This window comes from Athene cunicularia (genome assembly GCF_003259725.1).
Source record: "Athene cunicularia isolate RWA chromosome 4 unlocalized genomic scaffold, athCun1 chr4_part1, whole genome shotgun sequence".
Taxonomy (NCBI): Eukaryota; Metazoa; Chordata; class Aves; order Strigiformes; family Strigidae; genus Athene; species Athene cunicularia.
The window spans coordinates 38,540,200-38,553,696 of NW_020799098.1; the positions used below are offsets into that span (position 1 = coordinate 38,540,200).

Here is a 13,497-nt window from a genome sequence, read left to right on the forward strand (position 1 = left end):
CAGAAATGGAAGAAGCTTGTGGTTAAGTGAAATCTACAGCTGTGGCAATTATCATGATATCACTAAGGAAAATTAATTAAAATACAGTTCCACAACGTGTTTGTTTTCTCAGTTAACTAGCAGTTTTATAGTTCTTCATGTGCTCCTGATGAGAACATGTGCCATAATGGCAAACAATTTTTCATCAGCAGCACAAGCCAAGGGAGTAGAGGAGCTTCCCACACCACAGCACATCAGTTATAACTGATTCATTTCAAAGTCTGCACGTACTTGGTTTATTCCAGACTCTTCTGTTGTCAGTCTAAGCTGATTTTTCCTGAGGTAGGTTGTATGGATCTTGATTTCTATAGACTCTTCTGTGTTTAGTCTAAACCTGTGACTATTGTGCTTTTCAGAAACAACAAATCCAATTGTGTATCAATCCATTTGGTGCAGGTTTTTTGGTTTTTTGCTGCACAGAAGGGTATAGTCAAATGAAAATGCCAATTAAAGAAGTTTTCAGCCCTAGGTCCTCAGTTTTGCATTTTGTTCACAGTTTACTGTGCCTCATCAATGGCGCTAATACCATCTTACAAAACACATTCAAAAATTGAGTTAGAAATCCTTCCCCCCTCCCTGTTTTCCCATGCCCACATCACCTTTTTTTTTTTTTTTTTTTTTTTTTTTTTTTTTTTCTACAAGGTTATTTTATCCCTCAGCAGGACGGTATTGGCGTTTCTGTTTTCAGCACAACCACACAAGCCATTCAATCAGCATGATTTAGGCAATAGTGAAGTGCACCATAGATGTGGGGATGAGTGTCTACAGCAGGGGAAGAGAGAAAGGGAATTTTTAAGCCAGTCTCATTCCTGAAGCCAATGTGTAACAATTTGCTAATTTTACCTTCTAAATATAGTTACTGATACTATTTTTTTTTTGTCACAGGAGCTAATATAAAATGAGGATTTCTACTGTAATTGGAAATACATCCATAAATTCAGTATTTAAAATAATGTATGCAATTATTAATCTTGACAGCGTAATAATTTAAACTGTAATATGTATGCATTGATCATAAGTATTTGTTGAACATGAACATGATTGCAATTCCCCCTTAGTTACTATAGTAGATTTTAGGACACAATATTTCTGTACTGTACTTCCTTTTATTATCAATGTCAAAAGTTTATAGAGTTCTTTCCATAGATAAGATCCAATGCATTTTTCAATTATTCAGTTTTGGGTTACCCCAAGTATTAATATAGCTGGCTTTCTGAAGAACACAGCTAAATTCAGGTAAGCCATAAACCAGCAGACTATAATGCATCCCAGGAGGAAAAAAGTGGTGTTCATACAAGCTCTCTTTTAAAAGTAAAATTTTCTTTCCATTGGGTTGCACAGAAACCCTGCAAATATATATTGTTAGGCAGCAAACCAATTTATGTCTCCAAGTGATATGACATTTCAGCACTGCCTCTATTTTGAGTAGATTTCAATTGAAGAGTACAAGCTCAATGTACTTAATGTCCCACATGAATTCTTCTGACTTGTATTTTTCACAAGTGAGGAGCTTCATCAGTTTCTGAATTTTGAGAATTTCAACTATAGTTTCTTGTTCTTTCAGATATCTGCAGAGCTTTCCAGCACTTCAGAGGGTTACTTCTGTGTTTAACGGTTATTAGTAAAGATGGTGACAGGTAAGTGATTCTGCTGATACAGTGAGGGAGCTGGTTACTCATAGAAAGGGGATCATCTTTGGTTTACAGTAGTCTAAGCATCAGCCAGGAGTCTTGCAGCAGTTCTGCAGGGAGAAATCTGGCCTGAGAAAATGGCTCTGCCCATGTTGTACAAGCTGCTGTGGACTCTTTCCCCATGTCAAGCAGAGTCTGGCCAGATAAATGTGAGCTCCAGGGAAGATCATTTTAGTTACTCTTTGAATTGGCATTGCTGAACCTCCCATAGCTGAAAGAGATGATCTGGGGGCAGGCACTTCTCTAGAAGATGATTTGGGGGCAGGCACTCCTCTAGAAGTGGTGAGGTAATGTCAAACAGAAGCTCTTTTCACAGCAGCTGCCACAGCTATAGCAATAGTACAGCAACAACTGAAATTTAGCCACTAGATCTCAGTCATACTAAAAAAAAAAGATTTGAAAAAAATAACAAGAGTCTTGCACGCACATCCTATGGTTCTGCATGTTGAATTACTCAAGCCAGATATGCTGCGTAGGCCAGAAGAGTGATGATAAGAGCTAGATTTTCCAAAGAGTCTAAATGTTTTTTCTTCTCAGCTTTCCGGAAGAAATTATAGTCAGGTATGAATCACTCCCCTACAGTTAACAGCATATTTTTGTCTCTGAATCTGTAAGTCCTGCATTTTCTCAAATAGGTTTTCTCACCTGTATTTCTTCTTAAGGAAAAATATTAAGAACGAATCACATCAGGAACAAATTTATCCTCAACAAGTTCACGGCCCAGTTAAAACATGCAAATCAATTCCTGGAATTTTATCATTAAGCCAGTTTAGTTTGCACGTACAACCACAAGTTCCATCTTTTGGAATAATAAACCAAATCACATGGCTGGACACAGAGGCAAATAATCAGGTTCATCAGCTGGCTGGCTTGAGTTGGTTAAAACAGACTGAAACCTTTCTCAAGAAAGCAGTGTTGATGCCCTCATATCGATGCCCTCTTTTGAAACAGGAAATAACATGCTAGGCAGGAATACCTCATTAAGGTATTTAATTCATGTCTGTGTTCTCCTTTCATAATTTGCTTTTTATCCTTGACATGCTGTTCCTCGTGCCATAATTTTAAGTGGAACTGAAGGAACATAAAATTTGTTGCTACTCAGAAGGTGAGATCTCGCCAACGCGACTTGATTGGTTATGACATGGCTGGAAACAGGGATGAGGACAGTGAAAAAGAGCAAGATGGGGCAATGAAATGTAAGATTTCCCCCTTCCTAGTAAATCCTAGCTGCAAACTAATCAGTTTGGCTCAGACCTGTACCTCAGTTAAAGAATTATGTACAGGTATGCATTGTGGGACTCAAGGGCCGAAGGAGTAGTGAGAGTTTCTGACAAGGTACAGAGGGCAAATGCTACCTGGAACACACTGATTTTGGGTAGTTCAAAGCCATTTTTCTCCTTAAATGAGCAGATGGCCAAAATAAACTTGTAGCTGTAAGTCACCTTTAATTGTCATAGTAGGACCAAGTCGCTGCTGGTCTGGCCATGTGTTCTCAGTTTCCCTTCCCAGCATGAATAACATGCTGGCAGAGCAGATGTGTCACACATGCAGCTGCATGGAACAATCAGGTAGAGTTTGAGTCATTTAAGCAACTCGGGTATGAAGCAGAAGAGGACCACTGCTGCAGATGTGATCCTGGCCCCACTGAAGCAAGGTTGGATTTCACTAACACGAGGGAATAAAGTCAGGATTTGAGGTTGAGCGATCTGGGAACTCTGGTGTTTGTATCATTTGCTTGAAACCAAGGGAGACATGTTAGGATTTTTTGCAACATAAGAGTTAAAGTGATTGCATCTTTCATATCTTTTAAATACACACACACACACACACACACACACACAGAGTATATATAGTCTGATAAAATAGATTGTAATATACAGTTAATCAGTGCTTTGTTGTCTGAAATGGCACTATTCCAGTTATAGAAGAGTCAGCTGAGATCCTGCAGACTTTTACAGAATTCTGATGTCCTGTGGGCCTATAAGCCCATTGTCTGCAGTAAAAAATAGAATTAATGGGTACCTGGATAAATCAAATACAGTTGAGAAGACACAGCACAACTTTTATAACTGGAAATCTATTAACAAGTCTACTGGCGTCTTTTGAGGATGTCAGCAGCTAAGTGGCTATCAGCAGTCTCTTTCATTTCCAGTTTTAGATGTCCAAAAGGCTTTTGACATATTTTTTTTGTCAAAGTATTTTCAGACTAATAAGCCACAGGCAAGTCCTTGTATGGGTAGATGATTGGTTAGCAGATAATAAATAAGACAGTTCTTACACTGGAGGAAGGTCATTTTTGCACTCTGGGTTGTGGACTAGCTCATCTTTGAGGGTGGTTGTTCCTGATTCTGTACAGACACCTCCATCACTCTCAGGCAGAGTATCTGGACATTTCTGTGTTTTACAAGGATGATTGTTTTGGACTTCTCTGTCTTTTGGGGCACACAGCTCTCTTTAACTTGTTCCTAGCTTGAATTTGTCTTATCTTAGTCATTCTTTTGACCCAGGAGAAAATGTTTCTGCTGTAGGTGATGAACAGCAACTACTTTCCTCACTGAAGAGCTGCCACTTCTATTGCTCCAACACTTATCATTAGCTATACTTAGCACACCCGTATGCATCTCCTACTTCTTAGAAGTTCATAGCAGCTGTGTAGTCAGAGGATAAACCTCTGTGCTCTACTAATACCAATGTCACCCTTAAAGGAAAATAGGAAATTCAATGATTTTTTTCTCACAAGAAATGGCATTTATTTTATTCGACCATATTCATCAGATACTTGAGCAAACTGTAAGATAATCTATGCAAATAATAGCAGCTTTGATTCTTCTTTGTGAGCCTATTCAACTTGTTTTGATTTCTGCTGATAGCAGGCCTCTGGGCCTTCATGGTGTTATTTTTTTTCCCTTCAGATCTTCCAAACATCCTGACAGACATTTCTGTCATTAAGCATAGTAGCACTTAGGATTTATCACAGAATTTAACATGTGCAAGTACATGCACGAGCTGATTTTTTTTTCCTCTGTCTTTAACAAGCTAAATATTGTTCTTTCCCTCCCTGTACAGTATCTGGAGTGTAACCTCAGGTGCTGTAACTTCATGCTCACTTTCCCCTAACCCTTTTCCTGGTACTCCCGTAACCAACACATCACTGCCCCTGGGCAAACCGTTGCCGGGCCCAGCTTCCACCTTCACCTCTGCAAGTCAGGTCTGCTCCAGCTGCAAGCGGCTGAGGATGCCACTGGGATTAATTTTATCTGAACTTGTACACAGTTAAGTCTCTGCCACAATTACTCATTGTGCTTCTCCTCGCAGTTTGCAGCCTGATTATCCAAATTCGAGGAATAAGCAACAATGCGGACACTCTGTGAAGACTACGGAGAAGATGTTAACTAATGAGAAAAATCTGTGCTCCTTAAAGAAATGTCTATCATTCTTCAATATTCTTAGTGTAAAATAAGGGAACACCAGAAAGTAGGGGAATCTTTATATGCACAATATCATGTTAAACTAAAGCCTATGCATATTTGTGCTATGAAATACTTTTCAACTCTTATTCAGGATTTATTATTGTTCTTCAAAATCAAACAGAATCATAAATAATAATATTAGAGAAAAGAATGTTTTCCTAAATCTGGGGAGGGGTGTTCATTTGGGACAAAAGAGGTAATAATAAAAAAAAACCTTCATGAAAAAACATTGAAAGTAATAATGTGACTTCATAGCATGATTTATATCATATACTTAGATGAACTATAGGAGGTGTTCATTATTTTTCCTGAGGAAAAAGGTTTATTAAAAAAAGAGAATAAAAAGCCTCCCTACTTAAAATACAAGAGCACAGAGTAGTATTCAGGAATGACATGCATTTTAATCTTTTGGTAATTTGTGTATGATGTGTCACTTCTGCATTTTGACAATAAATAAACAGATTCATATATCCATTTATATTTCATTTCATTAAAATGTAATAGAGCCATGTGCATTGAAGAAGCTATCAAACTGTAAAATTCATCTCCTCTTACCAGAGGTTTCCCTGTGTGCCATGGGGAGCAGCAAAAGTTTATCTGCATTAATCTCTTTAACTGGATTAAATTTTTGAGAACAAAATCCACTCCGTTCCTGGACTAGTATATGGGACAGATCTGTGGAACAGGTATTTATGAATAGACATGCAGACAATTTGACTGTGCTCCAGAAGATTACAGTTAAACTCTGAGTCACAGGTTTTCCCAGGAGGCTAACTGAGAAGACTGCATAATTTGTGACTGATTTTAGGATCATAGTCCTTCTAATAATTCTATGGTTTTGTTTTATTTTATCTGACAGAAAAAAAAAATAGAGAGCCTTCTGAGCGAAAAAAAATGTGTTTGATCCAGCAATGTTTGTGAGTTTTTGGTCTTATGATAGACAGCTAATATTACACTTCCATTTGGTAAATGTTGTGGAGATTATTCTTCTCCGTTTTGAAGCATAGATCATTGTCAAGTAGTATAACAGACTCTATTGCCTTGAAAATCTGGTTGCAAAGTTATCATTTGCCAGAAGAAACCTTACTTATCCTTTTTTTTTTTTTTTTTTTTTTTTTTTTTTTTGCAGCTGCAGTCCTGACTTCATATACTTACAGCTGATCTAATTTAATTTCTTCTGTGTTGTAAGGAGAGACACTTTGTCAGCAACATTCTGTTTGTTTGATGTTGAAGTTTTTGGTCATTTTAAAAACATTTTATAATATATTTTTTCTGTATGAATTTTTGAAAATGCAATAAGCTCTATTTCTTTCTAAGAGGGTTTTTTTCAGGCTGAGAAATCTAACTAAAGTAACTAAATGTACTTAGGCTTTCTTTTCAAAGCATTATCATTTTAAAAACGTTTCTGAAGCTCAAAGTGAATCTTTCTTCTACTTAAATGATTTCATTCACAAAAAAACTAGAAGCAAGTAAAAGTGTTGTGGTGACACTGAAACTGGATATTAGACATATTTTCCTGTCCTGAATTACATGTCAGTGTGTGCTGCAAATAGCTTGTGGAGTGGTATTGATATGCTGGTTAAACAATCTTCCTATGAAATTCAGGCAGTTTATTTCTTGATGATCAGACCCATCAGACCTGTTTGATGTAAGTTAAATGAACATCAGTGAAGATTCTAATAGAAGTTAAACGATAATGGAATTATTCTTTTTTTTTTTTTTTTCCCCCTACCCATGTGAGAGAGCTCAGTGTTCTAATCATAGCAGTATAAAACACTATTGTTCATAAATTGAAAACATGTTAATCTTCATGCTTGTTCCTCATTACATTTAAGTATATTTACGTATTTAAAAACAAACAAAAACAAAAAACAAACCAAAACTAAAAATACAGCACAAGGAGATTATCCATGTAAGGTATTATTTTGAAGCTGTTAATGACGAGGAAAATGGTTGAAAGGGAACACTGGTAAATCTCATACCGAAATTTGTAGAATGCTGACCTCTGGTGGCAAAACTTAAACCGGAAAGATGTGGCTAATGAATCGGTCGCTTTAGGAGTATGATTTTTTAAATAATCGCTTTCAGTAGATTGTTCCAATGTGTGGTGTTTTTTTCTAGTTCTGTATATTTAGAAATTGTTCTGTAACATAGCTTAAAAGCATCCAAACACTCTGTCTTTCTATAAATATAGAGGTAGATATACCCCATAAACCTTAGTCATAATTGGTAAATTGACAGGAAGTGAATAATTAAAGGATTTCAGTGACTTGTTCATATTACCTGGTATTCTGAAAAGATTTAAAATTTTTCTTTAAATTTTAAATTTTTTTCCATCTGCTTTAGAAATGGCATTTGTAAATAATTGTCGTTGCAAGATAATACTCTGAATCAACCCACCCCATATATGACTCATTTACGTAGTATGGGGCACTTTTTTTGATATTATAGGTACAATTTATAACAGTGCTATTTATTATGCTTACTTATGTTACCTGGTGGGAAAACAGAGCTGCTAGCCTATTAGAAATACTTTATCACTTTCTAGATTAAACATATTTTCAGTTAAACTAATGAGTGGTAGTAGTGGCAGCTTCCAGCTATATCTAACACTTATTTGGCATTAAAACAACAACCACGATTCTAGATTCACTTGGAGTAGGGCTGTGCTTGGTTCAAAAGCCATGGGATTGTGAGACAACCATGTGACAGCTCAACTTGATAAGGATGATGGTAGGTGATGTTACCTCTGTAGACATGGAAGTGGTGTGTTAAACTGCCTTGATACGTAGCTAACCAAGCAGCTGTTCAAAAACAAGTTGTGTCATTGCTAGAGCTTAAAACATAATGGGAGATAGGCTGGATGATGCTTATGGTCATTTTAGATGCCTTAGGGTATCTCTCCTGGTCTTCAGCTACTACTCCAGAAGGACTGTCAAACATAACATGTGTCTCATCTGTTAGCCCTGTGAAAGGGTATCAAACACCCTAAAATGTGTAAAAGGACCCCAAGTTACTTAGGTAAGTGAGTCTTACATCTCTGGATCTCCAGTGTTTTGGCTGGAGCTTCTCAGCACAGGGAAGTCAGTAGATCCAACCCTGCTGCTGCTGTCTCTGGCTCAGCCCTTCAATCTGGGCTGCTTGGCAAGACGACAACACAGGCAAATCCATCTGTGTCTCTTCCAGCTCTCACAAAATCCCAGCTGGAAGAACAACGTGTATGTACATCATACATGTAGCCCTACTCTTCATATAGCATTTCTCCTTAACAGATAATTAAAATATAGATCTGGCTTAATAAGGAAAACAGAAAGGTTTACACCTTAGGGCAGATGAAAATCTTAACGCTTCATGTTCTGGTGCCTTCATAAAGCAGACTTACTTAGTGACTGAAATGGAAAATAATAATTATATTTAATGTTAAGAAAAATATTTTTTAAAATTGCATTAATTCAGTTCATCTGTGTTTCTTTCAAATGAGCGGAACCTTATCAGGAATTAAGTCATTATCAAACTAAGATTTTGGCAAGAGGAGTGAAACCTCTGGAAGAAAAAAAAAAAAAAAAAAAAAAAGATATAAATGCTCAGCATGTAATTTTCTTAGCTCTTTTTTAGTTCAGTTTGGTGACAAATAGTCCCTTCCCAGGAAGAAACTTACAGGCTAGCACAAAACCAGTGTTCTAAATAAAAATGTCAAAATATATTCTTCTATTTTTAAGAATAGCAAATGTGCCTTTGCCACTGCTTAATTTTAGGATATACTTAAGTTTAATTGCATATAGATATTGTCTAGGTAACAACAGCTGGCCTATTTACATCTTGATTTCTTGTTTGACTGAACCAATCATCAAGCTGAATTGGAGATGTTCCTCAGAAAAACTTGATTCCTCCTCCAAAGTAAAAAGCATAAAGAACTTCCTTGTTGGTCATAAATATGTATTTATCACTTCTGGAGCCCATCACATTAAGACTTTCCAGATATTCAGACTAATTTTATTTGAATATAGTATATTGTACTTTTGTCTTTAATGAACTATTTTACAAAAATTTTCAATTAAGCCCTTGCATCTCCTTGCAGGGAACTGATGTTTCAAAGAACAATGTTCTTCGCTTTAGTAGTTTGTTTGTTTGCTTTTTTAAGATTCGCAAAAAAAGAAGAGATGTATTGCATATGATTTCTCAACATCCTGAAAGAAAGATCAGTAACTGTTACCATAATTTTTATTCGGTCTAGTGTACATGAATAAAATGTCAATTATCTCTTTCCAGAAATGCTTTGATTGGTATTGAAAATCACTTCCTTTTGCTGTGAAGCCTTCTTTTACTTGTCAAATTCTGCATTTTCTTTGATGTTATTTTGATCACTTTTAACATTATATTTTCCTGTAAGATTTAATTTGGTAATACAAAATCCTGCTCTGCCAGATGTAAAAATTTAACAGATTAATTAATCTGTTGCCATTACTATATGAAAATATAGATCGTTAATGGAGTAATATGATAATGACCTTATTCTAACTGGTATACTAATGTAAAAAGTAATTTGAGTATAAAATATTTATTTTTAATGAAACATTACTTACCTATCAACAAATATTTCTTGCCAAAATCAAAAAGGACAACATTCTTTTAAACATTATTGGGTAGAAGATGTGATGTCTTCCTTAAAGACTATTCACATTTGAATGATTATTTTGGGAATCATGGGGATCAGTACTGTTTAGGGTTCATATAGATAAGAGTATTTGTAAATATGACTGAAAAAATCATAAAAGTATATGTGTTAAAGGTTTTTTAAACACAAAAATATTATATTTAGAATATTAGTCATTTGGACCATTTTGGAATTTAGTTTTATTTCAGAGAGGTGGCTTTGGAAAGTTACCATGACAGACTCAAACCCAGTAGAATCTTCTTTCTGTAGTAATAATGATTGAAAACAAGTTCAGTTCTCTTTTTTTTTATATGTATATTTGCAGGCTTAATGTATGATTTGACTGCTCTGCTCCTGAAAAAATTCGGGATCCTTCTTTGATCTGTGTGGAGTCACAGATGAGTGTTGCCACAGAGTGGGACAATAGAGGGGGGTTCGGCTGCACAATAAGAGAACCAGAAGAATCCACATGCGTGAGGGGGGTGTGTGATCTAGTCTAGTGTCTAAACTCCTCTTTTAGGACATGTAGTCTATGAAGCAATTCAGACCAGCAAAAGATAATGCCCAGGAGTTTGCCAGCTGTATCACTGTAAGTTTCATTGACTATTGCTATTGCTTGAGTCAGTTGTCTCACCATGGGTATTTACTGAGGTGTTATAGGCTATCCCACTTGAGCTTCAATTGCTGGTACAGAAAGGTGTAAATCTCCTGTAATTCTTATGTCAGATCCATTGAGACAACTACCAGCTCCATGCACATACTGCAGGTATGCTAGGACATCATCTCAGAATGCACTCCATCCATTCAGGTGACTGAGCTGAACCTAAGATCTAAACTGGCTATAATGAGATCTTACACATTTTTCTTGCATACAAACACCTAAAATCAGGTGTTCAAGCATCCTGACACTTCAGAAATTTCCAGAAGTAGGAGTGTTATTTGAGAAATAAACACATGATCAAAATGTAGAGGTTCAGGACTAATAAAGGGGTGATATAAGTACTTTAGGGACTTTTTTTGTGCTAAGCCCAATCTAGGCCAAGAAATAAAATCTTATGAACTCAAGCTAGTTTAATTAGAATACAAATCTAATAACCAAAAAGACTACAGGTACAGGTCTCCTCTCTGCTTGCAGTTGGGGTTTGATATATAGCAAGACATTTTCCCATGGCTGTGCTGTATCTGCTTGGATACTGGACCTGCATCTGCTGTACTGTTTGCTTCCTTCTGCATACAAATCCTAAATACCAGAGGTAATGTCTTATTGAAATGCCTGGAGCTGTTTTCCCTCTTGGAAGTCCGGTTTTGCCTTCCTGCAGACTTGGGCAAACATTTATCTAGCAGGTAAGATGGAACTATAAGGTTTTCAAATGAAGCTTGAAGGCTAGAAGTGAAATGAAAGGTATGCAGTGAAATACACAGCACTCAAGATAAACACCATCACAAGCTTTTCGAGCACAGAGCACAGGGAAAAGTTCAAGAAACAAGGACTACAAGTGAAAAGAGAGAGGCAAAAGAGGTGAAGCTCTGTACTCTATTAGTGGAAAGAGGTTGCTGAGGTACAAACTTATGAAGCAGAGCAGGAGGACTGCAGTACGGGACTCGGGTCAGGTTCCAGAATAATGCACCAGAATAAGTGACTAGACAATTTCAAAGACCAAAAGCCTATAGTCAAAATTCTAGTTCAAGTCGAAGCATTGGCAGAGTTTAAATACATGTTAGCTGCCAAAGCTTGACTTCACTGTCATTCCCCGCTCCCATCCCCCATATGTGTGAAATATTTTCCTGCACTCCTCACTACTTCTGCAGGCTCTGCAGTCTGGAAAGAGTACTGGAACTTGGCTTCTGGCACTAAATGCAGGTAAAGGGACTGTCAGAACATAGTTTTAAAATATACTTATCTCATAATTTTATTTGGTGCACTAAATTTTCCACATATTATGCTTATGATGATAGCATCTCTCCTTAACCATTGCATAACCACATGTGCTATGCATACACAGTTTACCATTTTGCTAATTTGTGTATGCCAATCTCAAAGCTGGTTTTGAGAGAGGAGAGCAAACTATTCTGATGAACTGGTGCAGGCGATGAAACAGATGGACGTGCAAAGCAATTGTAAAAACAGGCACATGTGTATTGCTAGTAAGGTAAAAAGGATGTGATAAGAAAAAGAAGAGATAAGACAAAATGTGAGATGACAGGGTAACAACAGCTACGGGCCTTAAGGGGATGGGAGTGAATCAGAACTTGATTCGATGTAGCAGGGAGCCCTGAGAGTGGAAACAGAGTAGGGACAGGTCATGCCCTGAACAAGGGACAGGGTGGGAATCACCAATCTGATACGAGACTGGAGGGAAGACTTGAATGAGCAGGAAAGAATTGGAAAAAAAGTGCTCAAATAGATGTTGAGATGAGATATGTAGAACTGTTTAGCAGTATTTGGCAGTCCTGGACATGGGTCCAGAGAAAGCAGTTGTGGACAATTTATAAACGCGGTGGGATCTTGAAATAATAAAAAAAAGACCTGTCAAGAGACACTCACATTAAGTGCCTCTTGAGAGTAAGACATCTGGGAACACCTGTAATAAGACTGAAACAAAAAGCTAAAAGAAAGATGAAAGATCTTGACCATAGTCTTTGAGTTACTTCAAAGTGACTCAGTCATTGAGATAGAGGAAGAAGATCACATAAGAACAGAGAGCAGGGTGAAATAAGAGTATTTCCTTTTGAATTTATTTGTAACATCGGAATTATAGCAAACAGCAAACAGATTTTAAACATCTGACAGGATTTCTCTGGTCTGTTTTAGAAAAGTTTTGTAGAGTATTAAGAAATTACACAGCATACAATTACATGCAATAAAACAAACATTCCCAATGGTAATTTCTTTCCATAGAAGTGTAAATGTACTTTATAGTGGTGCTTACCCTGTCTTCTGTAGTTTGCTTTTGTACTTCATGATTTTGGAAATGGAAAACATCTTGCTATATTGAGACTGAGTCTTCACATTTCTAAAACCTGTTAATGTACCGCTGAACACCATAAAGGGATTTCTAGCCTGTGTGAATGGCTCCTACCACTTGCTGGTAACTGGGGTTTTTAATTATGAAGATAGCAATGGTAATGAAAAACATAAACCTAACAAACCCAAGGAATTTAAATATAGTGCAAATGTTTGCTTTTAGGTGCAGAAAGTGTTACACTGTCATATTTGTGGCGTAACATACCTTTTAAGGAAAACAAATTTGTCTGCTCTGCTGCCTAGCCAGGAGGAACTTAAGTCTCCCAGGAAGCACACAGCTTCTCCAGCTTTCACCCAGAACTAATGAAAATGCTCATGCCAAAGCCTCATAGATCCATCTTAGGAGTGTCTCTGATATGAGGTGAAGGACAAGGCAACACCAATACTTTTCTTCTAATATCTGGTCATGTTATGTAATCATCCCAGTTGTCCTTATCAGCCTCTCCATTTTTTCCTTTTGCTTTCGGTGATAAGAATTTTCTGCTGACTTACTTGTCTGTGGAGTGTTTCATTCAAAGGGGGATTGTTCTCTGGCTCCTGATAGATGATGATGTGCACACAGCCTTTCACATTGGCTGGTGTTATCTCCTTGTCTGCTGCATGTTCTTTTCTATACAG

General features: G+C 36.9%; 1 long non-coding RNA gene across 1 annotated transcript; it reads left to right on the top strand.

Moving 5' to 3' along the window:
* Positions 1–209: 209 nt before the first annotated feature.
* Positions 210–5,108, top strand: LOC113479058. Its single transcript, XR_003398199.1, has 3 exons — positions 210–321; positions 1,604–1,676; positions 5,046–5,108. It is a non-coding gene; the product is annotated as an uncharacterized LOC113479058 (long non-coding RNA).
* The last annotated feature ends 8,389 nt before the right edge of the window (positions 5,109–13,497 follow it).